This window comes from Mastomys coucha, unplaced genomic scaffold (genome assembly GCF_008632895.1).
Source record: "Mastomys coucha isolate ucsf_1 unplaced genomic scaffold, UCSF_Mcou_1 pScaffold8, whole genome shotgun sequence".
Lineage (NCBI taxonomy): Eukaryota > Metazoa > Chordata > Mammalia > Rodentia > Muridae > Mastomys > Mastomys coucha.
In genome coordinates, this window is record NW_022196914.1 from 51,718,195 (window position 1) to 51,733,719 (window position 15,525).

Here is a 15,525-nt window from a genome sequence, read left to right on the forward strand (position 1 = left end):
AGAATTTATTTTGAAATATTCCAATTCATGCTAAGCTGTAAGAACTCAATATATTTTTTTCTTGCTGAGAATGTTAGAAATTTCAAGAGAAGAATAAAACCTTAGGGAGATGTCATTCTAATGAATACCAAAGAGATTCTTAACTTGTTCCTTTCTCTTAAGTTTCAGATAGTTCTTAATTTAATACATTTTTCACCCAGGTACTTTACTAATAAAAGAATATGCTAAAATCAGACCATTATCTTTATTAATTTGATGTGGTGAACTATTTATCTTAATTCTAGACAGATGACTAACTTCACAACCATTAAGAATTATATGTAAGCCCAACAGTAGATGGGACTTGGGTACTCTTGTGGAAAAATAGGAAGAAGGATTTCTGGCCCCTAAGAGGATAGGAACTCCACAAGAAGACCAACAGAATCAACTAACCTGGACTTTGGGTCTCTCAGAGTCTGAACCATCAACCAAAGAACATACCCAGGCTGGACCTAGGCCTCCCTGAACATATGTAGCAGATGTTCAGCTTTGGTCTTCATGTGAGTCCGGAACAACTGGAATGGGGGCTATCCCAAAAGCTGTTGTCTGTACGTGGGGGAGGCTGGGCTGCCTTGTCTTCTAGCTGGGCTGCCTTGTCTGGCCTTCGTGGGAAAGAAAGCGCCTAGCCTCACAAGATAGCTTACTCAAGAGACTTGAAGTGCCTGGGTTGGGGAGATACTCAGGGAGGCCCCAACTGCTCAGAGAAGAAAGGGGGTTGTGGGGAAGGATTGTGGAAGGAGGTGACCAGGAGTGGGGCAGTGAACAGGATATAAAATGAGTAAATCAAAAATCAAATTAAATAAATAAAAAAAAAAAAGAATAATTTGTAAAGGGACTGGGCAAAGGCACTTGCTGTCAGGCTTGATAACCTGAGTTGACTCCCAGAGGTCCACATGATGGAGGGAGAGAACCAACTCTTGTAAGTTGTCCTGTGACCTCCATGTGCTAGCACTGGCAGTGTTCCATGACCCCCAAAATGAATAAATATATGTGATAAAAAATAAAATCCATTTACACAAAAAAATCATGTGTGGAGCTTGATATCCAGATTCTGGGCCCCACCTCTAGGCATTTCTACTAGGGAGCTGTCTAGGATGAATGTCAGTCTCTGTATTTGAAGTATCAACCTCTAGACTAAGAGTTCCCAACCCCCACAGGGATCACATACCAGATATCCAGCACCTCAGATATTTATATTACAATTGTGGAGAGCCTTCTGGGGTGCCACTTGGCAGGAATCTGACATTGGCTAAGGACGAGGAAAAGGGCTTCAGGCAATGATAAGGAAGTAAGTTTAGGCAAGAATCTAACTTTAGGCTATAATGGGGAAGTAGGTTAAGGCAGGAATTTTTTTTTTTTTTTTTTTTTGGTTTTTTTTCGAGACAGGGTTTCTCTGTATAGCTCTGGCTGTCCTGGAACTCACTCTGTAGACCAGGCTGGCCTCGAACTCAGAAATCCGCCTGCCTCTGCCTCCCAAGTGCTGGGATTAAAGGCGTGCGCCACCACCGCCCGGCCTAAGGCAGGAATTTTAATCTTAGGGCAGCACAAAAGAAGTAGGCTTCAGGCAAGATTTTGGGCTTGGACAAGGAAGTGGACTGAAGTATTTTGGTCATTCTGACAAGCCATTGGAAACAACTGTCATGGGAGTAATCACGGGACTTTGCTTACTGCCTTGCTGGTTCCTTATTGTACTGCTTCCCCTTAATACCTGCATGGAATTAAAATGGCATAAAAGCAGACCGGAAAAATTAAATTTGCCTTCAGTCTCAGAATTGACTGGAGTAATGCTACAATGTTGTCTAATTGTCTTTTTTTCTTTTTTAATCCTCACTCCTGCACTGGAGAACCTGTTGACTGACTGAGCGGCCTTCATCAACAATTATAATAACAAAATTACTATTATGAAATTATAATAACAAAATAATTTTATGTTTGAAGGTCACCACAACTTGAGGTACTGTACTAAAGGTTCCGCAGCATTAGGAGGGTTGAGAACCACTGCTCTAGACCATGTTTTAGGAAATATTACTCTAAGTTGCAAGGAAATTTGATGGAAATTTGCTTTATATTCAAAGAAACTATAGTCAATTATATATATATGGGTGCCCAGTTTTATGCTCTCAGTTACATCTTCAAGGAAGGAGATCATAAAAAAAAACATATTTGAGTTTATCTTATTTACTGCCATGCACACAAAGTCTGTGCTTAACAGCAGGTCAGCACTCTATCTGAAGGCTCATTTGTTAAAGGTGTGAAGAACATTAGCATTTCACAGCAAGGTTTAAACTAAAATGAACAATGGAAGGAAGGGAGAATTGTGCCCAATCCTTCAAGTAGGTAGAGTGGGTAGCAGTAGTAACAGTAGGTACCATGTGTTCACTTCATGATGTTATGGGAGAGAATGGCACAGGGGGAGGTCTGTTTTCACATCCAATAATGTAGTAAGACAAGAGACCTGCCACAGGTGACTGAGGTGGCAAAGTGTGACTGGAAGTGGAAAGTGAACCCTGAGGATTCCTAGTCGGGGAGGGGGTGCTCATTCTGGCCACAACAAAAGCTGACTTTGGGGATGCATGGGAAATAAACCAGGGAGGTAGGCAAAAGCTAGCTCACTAGGAGTTTTCTGTGCTTAGCCAAGGGGGGTGGGGGATGTTGATGTGCCTCTTAGAGCCATGGGGAGCCATTGGCAGACTTTAAAGTAAAGAAATGGCATATGTCAATTCCTTTGGGAATTACTGGGCCCCACTGCCTGCCTGGCCTTGGGGTGGAAGTATCAACCAGCATCACCTGAAGAGCTGATGGCTCTGCGCTAAAGTCATTCATGAAAGTAAAATTTTGACTATTTATCCAATAGGTTTTTATAGAGGTATGAAAATGAATGAACCATGTGCATAACTGAAAGACATAAACACACGTAATTAATGCTATATAATTGAATTTATATAAAATTCAGAAGCAAACCAAAACTAATTTGTGGTACTGGAGTCAGGATTTGGGCTACCTTGAGATATGAAGATGAGCCTGGACTAAAGAGAAACTTCTGGAATGCTAGATTACATCATTTCCTCTTTTTCTTCTCCCCCTCCCCCTCTCATATACCTTGCCCCTTGCTCACTCTCAAATTCATGGCCTCTGGTCTCTTTTACTTTAATGCCAGGTATTGGAAATCTAGCCAAGTCCCTGGGTTCTCAACAGAGGTCATGAACTTTGGAGGAGAACTTACAACTGCCATTTTACTATACCAGAACAAAACCATCCCTATCTGCATTCTAAATATTTGTCCTTATGCCAAGAGATAAGTATAGTTCTCATCCCTCAACAAAGAAATTGCTCCTTTCAATAGATGGAGACCGTTGCAGAAAATGACCACTGACCAAAAGGCTGAGGACAAGAGATTGTGTGGTGCCCAGCCCCGCGGCATTGTCTTAAAAAAATTATCTCTTAATTCTGATGTACAGACAAGCTAGCAGGTTACTACTACTGAAGGGTATGCTTAGAATATACACAGATGAAAACCTCTTGGCCTATGTTCCTTTACAGGGAGAACCATCTGAACAAAAGGACAGAGTTAGTACTAAAGTCACCCGAGCAGTGAATGCTGCTTAGACACAGCCAGGTAGTTGTTGCAAGGGTAGGGGGCCGCCAGTTTATTGTCCTACTTGCTTTTATCAGTTTGCTTGTGTGTGTGTGTGTGTGTGTGTGTGTGTGTGTGTTTATAAACCACATGGTTGTAGGCGATTTACCACTGAGCTATATCTCCAGAGGCCTTATTCACTCTTGAACAAGAAAAGATCACTCACTCTAGGGGGAAATATATATATATATATGTTTGCAGCTCAGTCTTGACTCAGACTTCCCATTCAAAGCTGGAGAGTCCTTTGTGAACTGTATATGAAATATATGAAACTATATATGAAATATATATAAATTATATATGAAGTATATAAACTATATATGAAATATATAAATATAATATAAAAATATATTTCATATATAGTTTTTTCAAAAAATTTTTAACTAATTGTTTTTGTCTGTGATATCCATACCAGCCTAGAAGGGCTGAGTACATCAAGAAGGGCTGAGCACAGCATCCAAGCACAGGATGCTGGCAGATGGCTGGAGAGAGGACTGAGGGATGCTGAAGAGTGGGAAGACTGTTTGGAAACTGCCACATGGCTTATGATGGGCGTCACTAGGAAGGAAGAAGACACTAAAAGAGCAAGAAAGGAGAAGTGATTTGACTGCTAGGATGGAATTTGCACTTCAAATACAAGCTGCCTACTGACAGAGAAACTAGTCTATCAGGTTCCTGAATTGCAAGGAAAGTTGCCATTTCATAGATGGAAAACGCAGCGAGACAACAGTAATATTAAAAAAATGTCAAGTCACACCAGCAACTCAGATGTGGGATTCCTTTACTGGTATTACTTTAAAAATAATTGTGTTTCATTAAAAACTGCAAACTTCCTCACTCTCCCCTCACCCTTTCTCTCATGCCTGGCATTTGCCAAAAGTCAACTACCATAACAATGGTGGAAGGGGGTAAGGAGCCCCCTCCTCTAGCCAGGGCCTCTTGCCAGGGACAGCAGTGCTCCTTCTCTGGCACTTCTTGTGCACAAAGGACTCTCCAGCTTTGAATGGGGAGTCTGAGTCAAGACTGAGCTGCAAACGCGCATGCGGGTTGTGCATTGCAAGCTCCGGGCGGGCGTTGTTTCCATCTGTAGGTGCTGTTTATTTATTTTTTCCTGACCAGTGAAAATCCAGCGCACGACAAAGGGGTGTTCTTTCTTCCCACTCACGCTCAAGTGTTGGACAAGCTAGCAAACGGCTACTGGAAGTCTTTTCCCGATAGTTTTCTCTTTTTGTGTTTTTAAATTTAGGATACCAAGTAATGAGTTTCCTTATGACATTTGCAAACCTTCTTTGCTTTTTCCCTCGCTGGCCCCTGGCTCCCTACATGGCTTCTTCCTACTTCCAGAGCTTCTGAAGCCTTGGTGTGGGGACGGTTGTGGCTACATCAGAGTTCTCTGAGGTTAACTTAGAACTACGGACTTCCAAATCACATCTCAGACTATGGACTTTGGCTTTAGAATCTGCATTTTTAAGCCAGGCACACCTTTATTCTCAACACTCAGAAGGCAGAGGAAGGTGAGTTTTTATGAGTTTTGGTTAGCCTGGTCTACAGAGTGAGTTCCAGTGAGACCTCTCTATTGAACACTGCCCCACCACCACCTCAAAAGAGTCTACATTTTAAATTTCTAACTGGGAAATTCTCACATTCTACATAAATAGATCTTTTTAATAACTTAGAAGGTGACCTCATTCGAGCATAAAGACTTAGAAGTATATGAATCTTAGACTGGTGTGGCAGTAGTCACCTGTAGTCCCAACTATTCCAGATGCTGAAGGATACAATCATTTGAGCTTAGGAGTTTGTAGTCAGCCTAGGTGGCACAGTGAGACTGTCTATAAAAAAAAAAAAAAGAATAAATCAAACTAAAATATAGAAGTGTATATGTTCTAGAACATTTACTATAAAATAAAATAGACATTGTTAGCATTCTGTCTAAGCTCTGCCCCACAGTTGCCTGGCAACAGCCAGGTATGCCTGACCCACTATAAAAGAGGCTGCTTGGCCCCTCTTCGCTCTCTTGCTTTCTCTTGCTCTTGCTTTCACTTCCCCACTCTCTCCTCATTCCCTTCCCCCCCTCTCTCCACGTGCTCATGGCTGGCTTCTACTTCTCTACTTCTCTTCTCTGTCTCTGTCTGTCTGTCTGTCTGTCTGTCTGTCTCTTTTTCTCTCTCTGCCTTTCTCTGCCTCTGCTACCCTCTTAACTTCCTTCTCCATGCCCTAAATAAGCTCTATTCTATACTATACCATCGTGTGGCTGGTCCCTTAAGGGGAAGGGATGCCTCAGCATGAGCCTGCCAAGACACCCCTTTCCCCCATACCTGACTACACCTCCATAGAACATATCCTCCCTCTCTTTACCTTTTTATAAACACATCAGACATCACACCAATTCTTTGATGACTTGTTTTAGAATTAAAAAAAGTGAACATAAAGCTATAAGGGTAGACAGAGAAATGGAATTATATCTTTATGCCAGGGAGACAGAAGTGGCCACTCATTCCTGTAAATTCAGTAATTGGGATGTTAATGAAGAAGGACTATCATGAGTTTGAGGCTAGCCTGGGCTACTAAGTAAAACTCTGTCTCAATAAATAATAAATAAATGCACAAATAAACATTAGTGTTACAAGGAGGCAGCTCATGATAAGGTCACCAAATCTTAAAGAGAACACCAATCAAAAAAAGTTCTGTTCAGCCCAGAATGTCACATTTATCCCTCCTCATGAGTTTACACCATATGCTCTTCAGGAATCATTAGCACCTGCTTGTAGACTCTTATTGAAGAGGTCATCTCAGAGCCATTGGAAAATTCCACTAGACCCCTAACACATAGGCACCCCTCCTCTCCTGGAAGAGACAGGTGAGAGAGCACGTAGGACAAAAAGAAAAGGCTAATTAAGCCCCTACCACCTCATTCCCTAAAGACCAATCAGTTTAAAGGGCACACTGTTCCACCAATCATATCGTGCCTAGTTGCCGATACTCTTTTCTGCCCCTGGAAACTGTATAAAAACTCGATGAATGGGTCACCCAGGGTCACTTCTCCTTTGGGTCTGGGACGACCCCAGCACACTGGAACAATAAATTCCTCCCTCTTGCTTTTGCATCGATCCCTTGTTCCTCATTGTTCACTAGGGGATCCCCAGTAATTAAGGTTCGTCAGAGTCTTACATTATCAAGCATGTCTATTTTCAATTTACACAATCCATTGAACAACATGGAGGCTCAAATGTAAATTGTTGGTACTTCCCTGTATCCTAACAGGAGATTTGTGTCACTTTCAGTGGCCCTCAGCAGCGCACCGTAGGACCCAATGGACAAAGCCATGTTTACTGGAGGCTTCCTGTTGTTTCTTGATTTACAGCTTTTCAGTCTGTTCTCATAATAAAAACTGCCATGGTATTTTGTTATCCTTGAGAACTTTTTTTGATCGGTGTTCTCTTTAAGATTTGGTGACCTGGGATACACACAGTTATGTATCTGTACACAGACAGCAGTGTTTTCTCAGAGATTCAGCTCTTGGATGTGTTGCAGTATTATTAGTCACTGAGACAGCTTTCTTGGCCTTTTGAAATCTCAAAAGCAATCACAGAAGATACTGGAATTTCAGTTAGTAAAATTTGATAAAGCTGAAAAACCCACGGTTTTATTTTCTTTTGATTTTTGTTTGTTTGTTTTTTTTTTTGGTTGGTTGGTTTTTTTGTTTGTTTGGTTTGTTTGTTTGTCCCAGATAAAAAACTCAAAGTGAGTTAAGACAACAACAACAAAAAGAACAAAGACTTTAGCTAGCTGTTTTCCTTGGAGCAATATTACCTTCATTCTTACCTAGATTCTCTCAGCTACCAGCTTCCCTCTAGACCTCCAGGCTGATCAGGACCTGTCCCGTGCAGGAAGCCACACCACAGGGATCTGCGAGGTCCCTGGAGGAGAAGGAAGGGACAACAAATCCTAGCCTGCGCAATGGTGCAGCCTCCTTCAGATGCCTTAGGCTTTACTTAAGAAGAAGCTAACCTACCCTTTGAGGATTCATCAGGCAGGGCCTGGGTTGTGCTAAGTACCGCTGTTGAAAAAAGAAAAAAGAAAAAAGAAAAGCAGTAACAGTGGATAGGAGAGAGGAAGCAGAGATTTGTTGTATACTAAGGACTGGCTCACAGGATGGTAAGAAATTCCACAACCTGCCACATTCAAGGTGGAACACAGGGAAGCCTGTGGTACAGTTCAGTCTGAGAACTAGAAGCAATCGAGTAAGGGTAGGAGAAGCCTGAACAGGGGACATTCACCCTTTCTCTGCATTTGGTTGAATAAGAGTCCCTAACAGATTACATGGACACCCACATTGGTAAGGTTGAAACTTTTGTACTCTGGCTTCTGATTCAAAAGACAAATTTCCAGAAATATAAACATGTACATGTTAGAAAAAAAAAGTTTTGCCTGCTATCTGAGTATTTCTTAGATTAGTTAAAATAAAAACGTAAAACTAACCATCATCATGACCCTAGTCACGAGCAGCAGAGGTGGAGCAAGTAGGACTTCTGTAGAAGCAGGCTAGAGTCAAATGTGCTTTGGGGGAAATGTGAGAGGCAGAAGAGACACCCTATTTTCAAAAATGTAGAACGATATAGTGTCATGAACTAGCTGGAAAACAACCAAGTGTCCCAGTGTTGTGCAACTTTCTCTACCAAGATATGAATAAATGTCTCCTCACTGTGACTAAGGCATGGAAAAACCCCAAAGAACCATGCCAACTAAGTCTAGCTTGTGAGCCAGTAAGAATATCTGTACAAGTCGTGGAAAGAGGGGTCCTTGTAGGGGCAAGAGTATCTTAAAGGCAACTAAACCCCCAGAAAAGTCTGCTCGAACATCGGTGAATACTCCAGAAACGTACATCCTGGAGTCGCCTGCACAACTTGCAGGTGGCTCAGAAGGCCAGAGAGTCTTGTCTCCCTGGTAATTGTTACTGTGCTTGTAATCTTGGGAGGGGCTTTGTGTCTGACTGGGAGGAAATAGCTACACAACACCTAAAGAGACATAAAAGCATGTGGTGCAGAGTGGGCAGATCTGGAAATGTGGAGCTGGCTTTTCTGTCTTGGTGTGGTCACTTTTGGGGCAAAGCACCTTACATTAGTGAGAAGTTTTGTCATATGGAAATACTAATAAAAACTGTGAATAAAACAAATTACCTTTTATTGATCACATTCACTGTACCCTGTTGTGAGCAATTAGTGCAATAACTGATCTATTCACCAGTACACTCATTATATGATTCCAGTATTATCCATGTTTTACAATTAAGGAAACAGAAGCTTCAGGGTCTGTCTGAAGAGCAGCCTCAAGTAACACAGCCAGAGAGTGTCAATCTAGAATAGTGAGGTGGCTTGCTGGTGTGGGAGAGCCACTAACTCGGCCATTTGAATACCTATGAACCAGAAGGTTGCTAGTGACCTTCCAGATGTGTTTCAGGTAGAAAGTGAAAAAGAAAAAAAAACCCGTGATGATAGAAGGGAAAGCCAACAGTAAAAATGACAGAAAAAGGATTGTGAACATTAAAAGCAACAGGATCTCCTAATGACTGTATCGAGAGAAATGAGACCCGTGCACAGTGTAGCTGGAGGGGAAGAAGCCAATGAGGACCAAGAGAGGAGATGCTGGAGACTCAGGGAGATTGACTGCAAAGCTTTCCTGAGAAGACAGGCTGGACTCAGCTGGGAGAGAAAATGGAAGACATCACATGGACAGACTCAGAGAGGCAGAAAGTAAAGAAAGCAAATTCTTGTCTGAAGCTCCTGCCTTTAGGAAATAAGAATTAAAAAAGCAGTAAATTCCAAGCTGACACAGACAACACTGGATTTTTTTTTTTCATATTTTATTATATTATAGAAGTTATCACCGTAGAGATTCTAGGAAAAATTTTCATATACAGAAGCACACACACACACACACACACACACACACACACACACACACACAAAACAATCTGAATTCCAGGAACAAAGACAGTGTATTTCCTCCTGGAAAGCTGATGGGTACATTCCCTCTACAATTGCAGCTACTGTTTGACCTTCACAAGGCTCATATCTAAAGTGCATTTATATTCTACCATGGCTGTGACATCATACGTGTGACCATGACCTACATTGGAGCTCCTTCCATTTTTAATCAATCTATAAATAAACTGCAGAGAACATCTTTGCCCATAAAATTATTTCATGCTTTGAATCACTTCAATAGACAACCTCTAAAACTATAGCTGCCTATTCTGTTATGAGAACAATTGCTGAGCCCTGCTTTTGTTTTGACTGTGGTTGCCTCCAGATGAAGTCTTCCTGTATCGTCTGGGCTGGCCTTGACTTTACAGTCCTCCTGCCTTTGCCTCCTGAGTTCTAGGATTATTGCCACTGCATCTGATTGTTGTTGAACATTTTTCATGCTTTTGACTCTTACCATTTTATATCTATACATATGAATGTGGGCATGTGCATGCGTGTGCACATGTGCATGCATATGCATGTGTGTGTATAATAACATTTTTTGCCTGTAGCATTTTTAAGATATATAACTTACAATCAAAGAAAAGTCTTTAATTTAACAAATTAAAGTGTCTTTGTGTGTGGTGTTTCTTTACTAATACCAAAGCTAAATAGGGTTTTGTGTATTTGTTAATTATTTTATTATTTACTTTGTAGTGTTTATTTTTCTTTTGTACATTTAACTTTTGGCATCACATGCTTCATAATGTTTCCAACATTATTTCAATATTTATATAGTGAAGATTTTAATATTCCCATTCAAAACTTTCTATTATATTTTAACTTTGTTTAGTAATTTTATAAAATTTATTAATGAAAGTTATTGTGAGCTTGTTATTTTTAAATAACTTTTCCTTAATCACGCAGCTATAGTTTAAATATGAGGGAAGTGTGTCTTGTCTAATACTTAGGAGGCAGGAGGCAGGTCATCATTGGCTATATAGTGAGTTTAAGGCCAGCCTAGACTATATGAGACTTCTTTGAAAAAGAATAGTAATAAAATAAAACAATAAATGTAAACTGCCTGTTTTGGGTATGGAGTATCCCTCAGAGACTGATGTATTACATGCCTTGCACCTTGGGGCCATATTGGGTGGTTATGGAATTTTTATGAAGTAAGGCATGGTGGGAAGAAGTTAGGTCATTTGCAACGTGGCCTAGAAGGAAATCATAGGATCCTGCCTCTTTCTTTCTCCCTTTACTTCCTGGTTGCCACTGGTTGAAGATGCCTCTTCCACCACATGTAGCTCCTACCATGACATATAGTGCTAACAGAAGCACAAAATGATGGACTCATCATCTAGCCTTAGACCATGAGCACCTTTCTCCTGTAAACTGATTAGTTTGGGTATTTTGTACCTGTATGAGAAACTTAGTAAATCCACAAAAGAGGTTTTGCTTTCAGCTCACTGTGGTTTGTGTCCATTGGAATCGGTATGTAGAAGTCACAAAACGGAACTCTAGTAGATCCAGTACCATCAAATAAGAATGCAAGAAAAAAGATGATATATGTTAGCAACCAGAACCGTAAGATATCTAGGAATAAACTCATAAGCAAGTGTGCTAGGCCTAAAGGAAGGAAATATAAATCATTGGTGAGCACACAGGAAAAGAATCTGAATGGAAATAATGAAGACCCAGACCTGTTTCTTGTGGTATGATAATGTCAATATCTCCCCAAATGATCATGTAAGTTTAAGGCTAATCTAATACAGCTTTGATCTATCTGATGACCATGGAAAGCCCTCTAAGGTGCCATACTTACGCTGAGATCATAATGATAACTATATAGAGATCAGAAAAGCTTAAAGAGCGTTCTAAGCCAAAAGGGAGCATAAGCAAAGGCTCCGAGGTAGCCAGTGTAACAACATTCCATCAGTAGAACAAAGTCAGTTAGAGGGGTATAACCTGAGAAGGAATCTGTCACCAGTAGAGGTCAGAGACTGGGTAGGAACAATTCATAAGAGACTTCTGATTATGCTGAAGAAAGAGAAGATGCTAGGTACATCTTTTTCACATGGACACATGCCTACAATCCTGGCAGTAAAGAGGCTGAGGAAATGTAGGATTAAAGGGTCCCACATCCATTCCTCCTCAGGGCTTGGGCTGATGGTGGAGGCAGGACACAGGGCACGGGAGAATGGAGTGGGGGCCCTGTGGGGCTCCAGCTAGGTCCCACAGGGATGAGAGAGTCCTTGGTTTGCCCGGTGGGTGGTTTGGCTTGGTGGAGGCCATGGCAGGGAGCACTGAGAGGCCTTCTGCAGGAGATTAGGTGGCCAACTCTTTGGGCAAAGGCCTATCCATTGCTCCCCATGGCAGATCCCGATGAAAAGAGACAGTCCATGGTTTTAAAGCATTGATTGTCATGGTGGAGAGTGGGGATGAGTAAAACTGTACCCCTCCTTCTCAGGGCAGGCCTGAGGTTAAAAACCTTTTGCAGGGAGGAGTGTTTGGGAAGGAGAGTTTATTGGCTAAGCCTCCAGACTTTTAGGTACCTCATTAAAATGGAGATCTGTCTTGAGGCTCCTCTATCTGTGGAGGGGCTTGGGGCATTGCCCTTATGTGACTGATGGCCACAGACCTCTCTATGGGGAGATGTGGTGGGCTGTAGCTAGGTGACAGGAACCAGAGGCCCAGGAGTGTGGCAAAAAACGCCTACCATCCCTGCAGGGTCACCATAGTTTCAAGCCTGTGCTCGACCAGGGACCAGGCTACCTTTCACAGCTCACGGCCCCACAAGGAAAGACCTTGTCTCAATAGCAACATCAGTAAGAGAGACAACAGAAGTTACTAAGCGGGAGAACATCAGATCTAAGTTATGCTGAAAGATTCTGCTTGCCTACTATTGAACAATATAGTGGAAATGTAGGTTAACCTAGGAATACCCATGGATATGGAGAGAATTGGACAGATTTGAGATGTATTTTGGAGAAAATAATATCTAGTATTTATTAAACATACAGCATGTATCAATTACAGTTCTACTCTCTTAACAACTCATTGGTCGCCACAGCTATCCTATATTCATTTCTTTCTTATTGCCATAACCAAATACATGAATCTAGACACTTCAAAAAAATTAATTCAATTCTCAGCCATAAATGGAATGTCTCTATGTAATCTTTTCAGGGATCAGGGAATCTCTGTGGAAGAAGAGACAGAAACAATGTGGGAGCCAGAGGAGATGGAGGACACCACGAGAACAAAGCTCTCTACATCAGCAACAGGATTGATGCACACATGAGCTCACAGAGACCGAGGCAGCATGCACAGGGCCTATGCCAGGTGTTGGTCCTAAAGCTGAAGGAGACATGGACACATATTCCCATCCCTAACCCAGAAGCTATCTCTAATAGATAACTATTATAAACAAAATTTTAATTTTCTTCAAGGGTGCCTCACTGAGGAAACACACTGCTCTCAAGCGTAGGCTGCATGCCCAGCACAATGTAGCCAATAGGAAACAAACCAATGGCATCTCAGGAGGTTCCTTGTCCCATAATGTCGTGTCAGGGATCTTTCTTTTAATTATCTTATATATTTTAATCTCTTTTAACCCGACAGGTACTTTGGATATATATTATGGCTTCCAGTTTAGTGTTTGTTTTTTTTTATGGATTTTTGAGATTCCTGAGTGTGTGGATGAGTTGGTCTCTACGTTTATATCTGTTTCTTGTATCTTCTCTTGAGCTCTTTCCCTCCTGTTTGTTTTGTGTGTTGGTTTTTAAATTACTATTATTATCCTTTAGAAGTTTCTTTATTTTCTAATGAGAGACAGAAAAGAGGTGGATTTGGAAGGGAGGGGAGCAGGAGAGGCCTGAGAGGACTGGGGGATGGGGGGACTGTAATCAGTATATATTATATGAGGAAAAATATCTACTTCAGTTTTAAAATAAGGAGGCAGGTGCACTCTGCCACTTAGCCGTGCACTCAGACTATTTACTTTTTGTGGACTGTCTGTTCCATATACGTGTTATAAAAACAGGGTCTAGTCTGGTTTCAGTCATTTTTTTTTTAAAAAGATTTATTTATTTATTTATTTATTTATTTATTTAATGCATGGAAGTACATTGTAGCTGTCTTCTGACACACCAGAAGAGAGCATTGGATCCCTTTACAGATGGTTGTGAGCCACCATGTGGTTGCTGGGAGTTGAACTCAGGACCTCTGGAAAAGCAGTCAGTGCCCTTAACCACTGAGCCATCTCTTCAATTCCTTCAGTCATTCTTACAGTACTTTAAAAAGTGCTGAATACCCCTCACCTTCACCCTGACCCCAGCAATGGGCAGAGAAACACCTTCTTGGTGTTCTTATGTCAGTCAGGGGCAGAGCAGATGGCAGACCTTTGCTCATCCCAGCTTAATGCCTGGCTTGGTGGCCAGATCTGGTTTTTCCTTAGGATTCATAAAAATCAAGTCAAACTAAATTAAATCCAGGCAGCACAGCGTGGGAGGAGGAAGACAGATAGACACCTTTGAATCACCGTGTACCCACACACCTGCCCTCCAGCTCACAGTATGGGTGGGCCATAGACACCCTCTTTCTGCTATGCCATGCAGCACAGCTCAGATGAAGGATGTCATGCAGGGACCCACCAGCCACATGGCCAGCCTTCAATGAGAGCCAAATGTGTGAGTATGTGGTGATCCAATGGGAGAGAAAGAGAAGTGGAGCAGCTTGGCTATTACGAAGAGAGATGAAGACTGGAGGGTGGAGAGGACTAGCCTGTTATGAGTGGCCAGTCCTGAGCCATGCTGAGGTCCCAGCTGGAGCTGCTGCTGAGGGCCAAATCTGAGTTCATGGCTATGCAGCAGCAGTGGTCAGTGTCTGTGTCTGTGTCTCATATTACCACTAGAGAACATGGGGACACCTTTGGTTCTGGCAGCTGTCAGGGACCACGTTGGATGTCTAGGGCCTGTGTGTAACTGGTCCTGCCCCTCACTGGATGCTGCTCTCTGGAGAGCTTGCCCCATCTCTACCAGTGCCAGCACTTGGGAGAGTGGAATCTGCACCTCGCCCGAGCAACACATTGGAGCTGGCTTTAATGGCAAAAGCACACGTGGACCACCCTGAGGATGTAAGAGTGGGAGAGCTGGCCCAGCCCGTCACAGGCTGCAGCACTTGGGAGAGTGGGTCTGTATCTCCTCTTGGTAGCACAGTGGAGCTGGCTCTGGAGGCATGAGAGCAGGTGAGCTGGCCCCAAGGGCATGAGAGCAGGAGAGTTGACCCTGCCTCCTGCTGATGGTGACTTAAGCAGAACAGTGCGGGAGAACGGCTACCAACCAGGCCCCGATCCAGGGCTCTGAATTGGCCCATCCCCCAAGTCTGCATTTTCTGTGAATGGTTGGGATGTGTAAAAGGGCCAGTCTTACTGATCTAAAGCTACAGGATCTCTATGACACAGAGCAACAACAGGATAACCTGGAAGAACCCTTGTGAAGTTCCACTATTGACGATGTCACAGATGCCAGAGATCTTGAAGCAGACCAGTGACTCACTGCAATGAACCTTTTTTGCAAGTGAAGATGTGCGGACAGAGGGATAGACTGTGGGACACACAGAACTACAGCTTCCGTGATGAGATGTTTTCCATGCTTTGTTTTTGTTGCTATTGTTTGTTTGTTTGTGAGTGTTTTATTTTGTGGGGGGAGGTTGCAAGGGGGAAAGACAGATGTGAGGGAATGGGGAGATGAGTGTGACTGGGGTGCATGGTGTGAAACTCACAAAGAATCAATAAAAAGTTTTTTGTTAGCTGGGCCGTGGTGGTGCATGCCTTTAATCCCAGCACTTGGGAGGCAGAGGCAGGCAGATTTCTGAGTTTGAGGC

At 42.4% G+C, this 15,525-nt stretch overlaps 1 long non-coding RNA gene across 1 annotated transcript; it reads left to right on the plus strand.

The window, feature by feature from the left end:
• The first annotated feature begins 11,633 nt into the window (after positions 1-11,633).
• Positions 11,634-13,074, plus strand: LOC116083927. Its single transcript, XR_004115943.1, has 2 exons — positions 11,634-11,701; positions 12,829-13,074. It is a non-coding gene; the product is annotated as an uncharacterized LOC116083927 (long non-coding RNA).
• Positions 13,075-15,525: the final 2,451 nt, after the last annotated feature.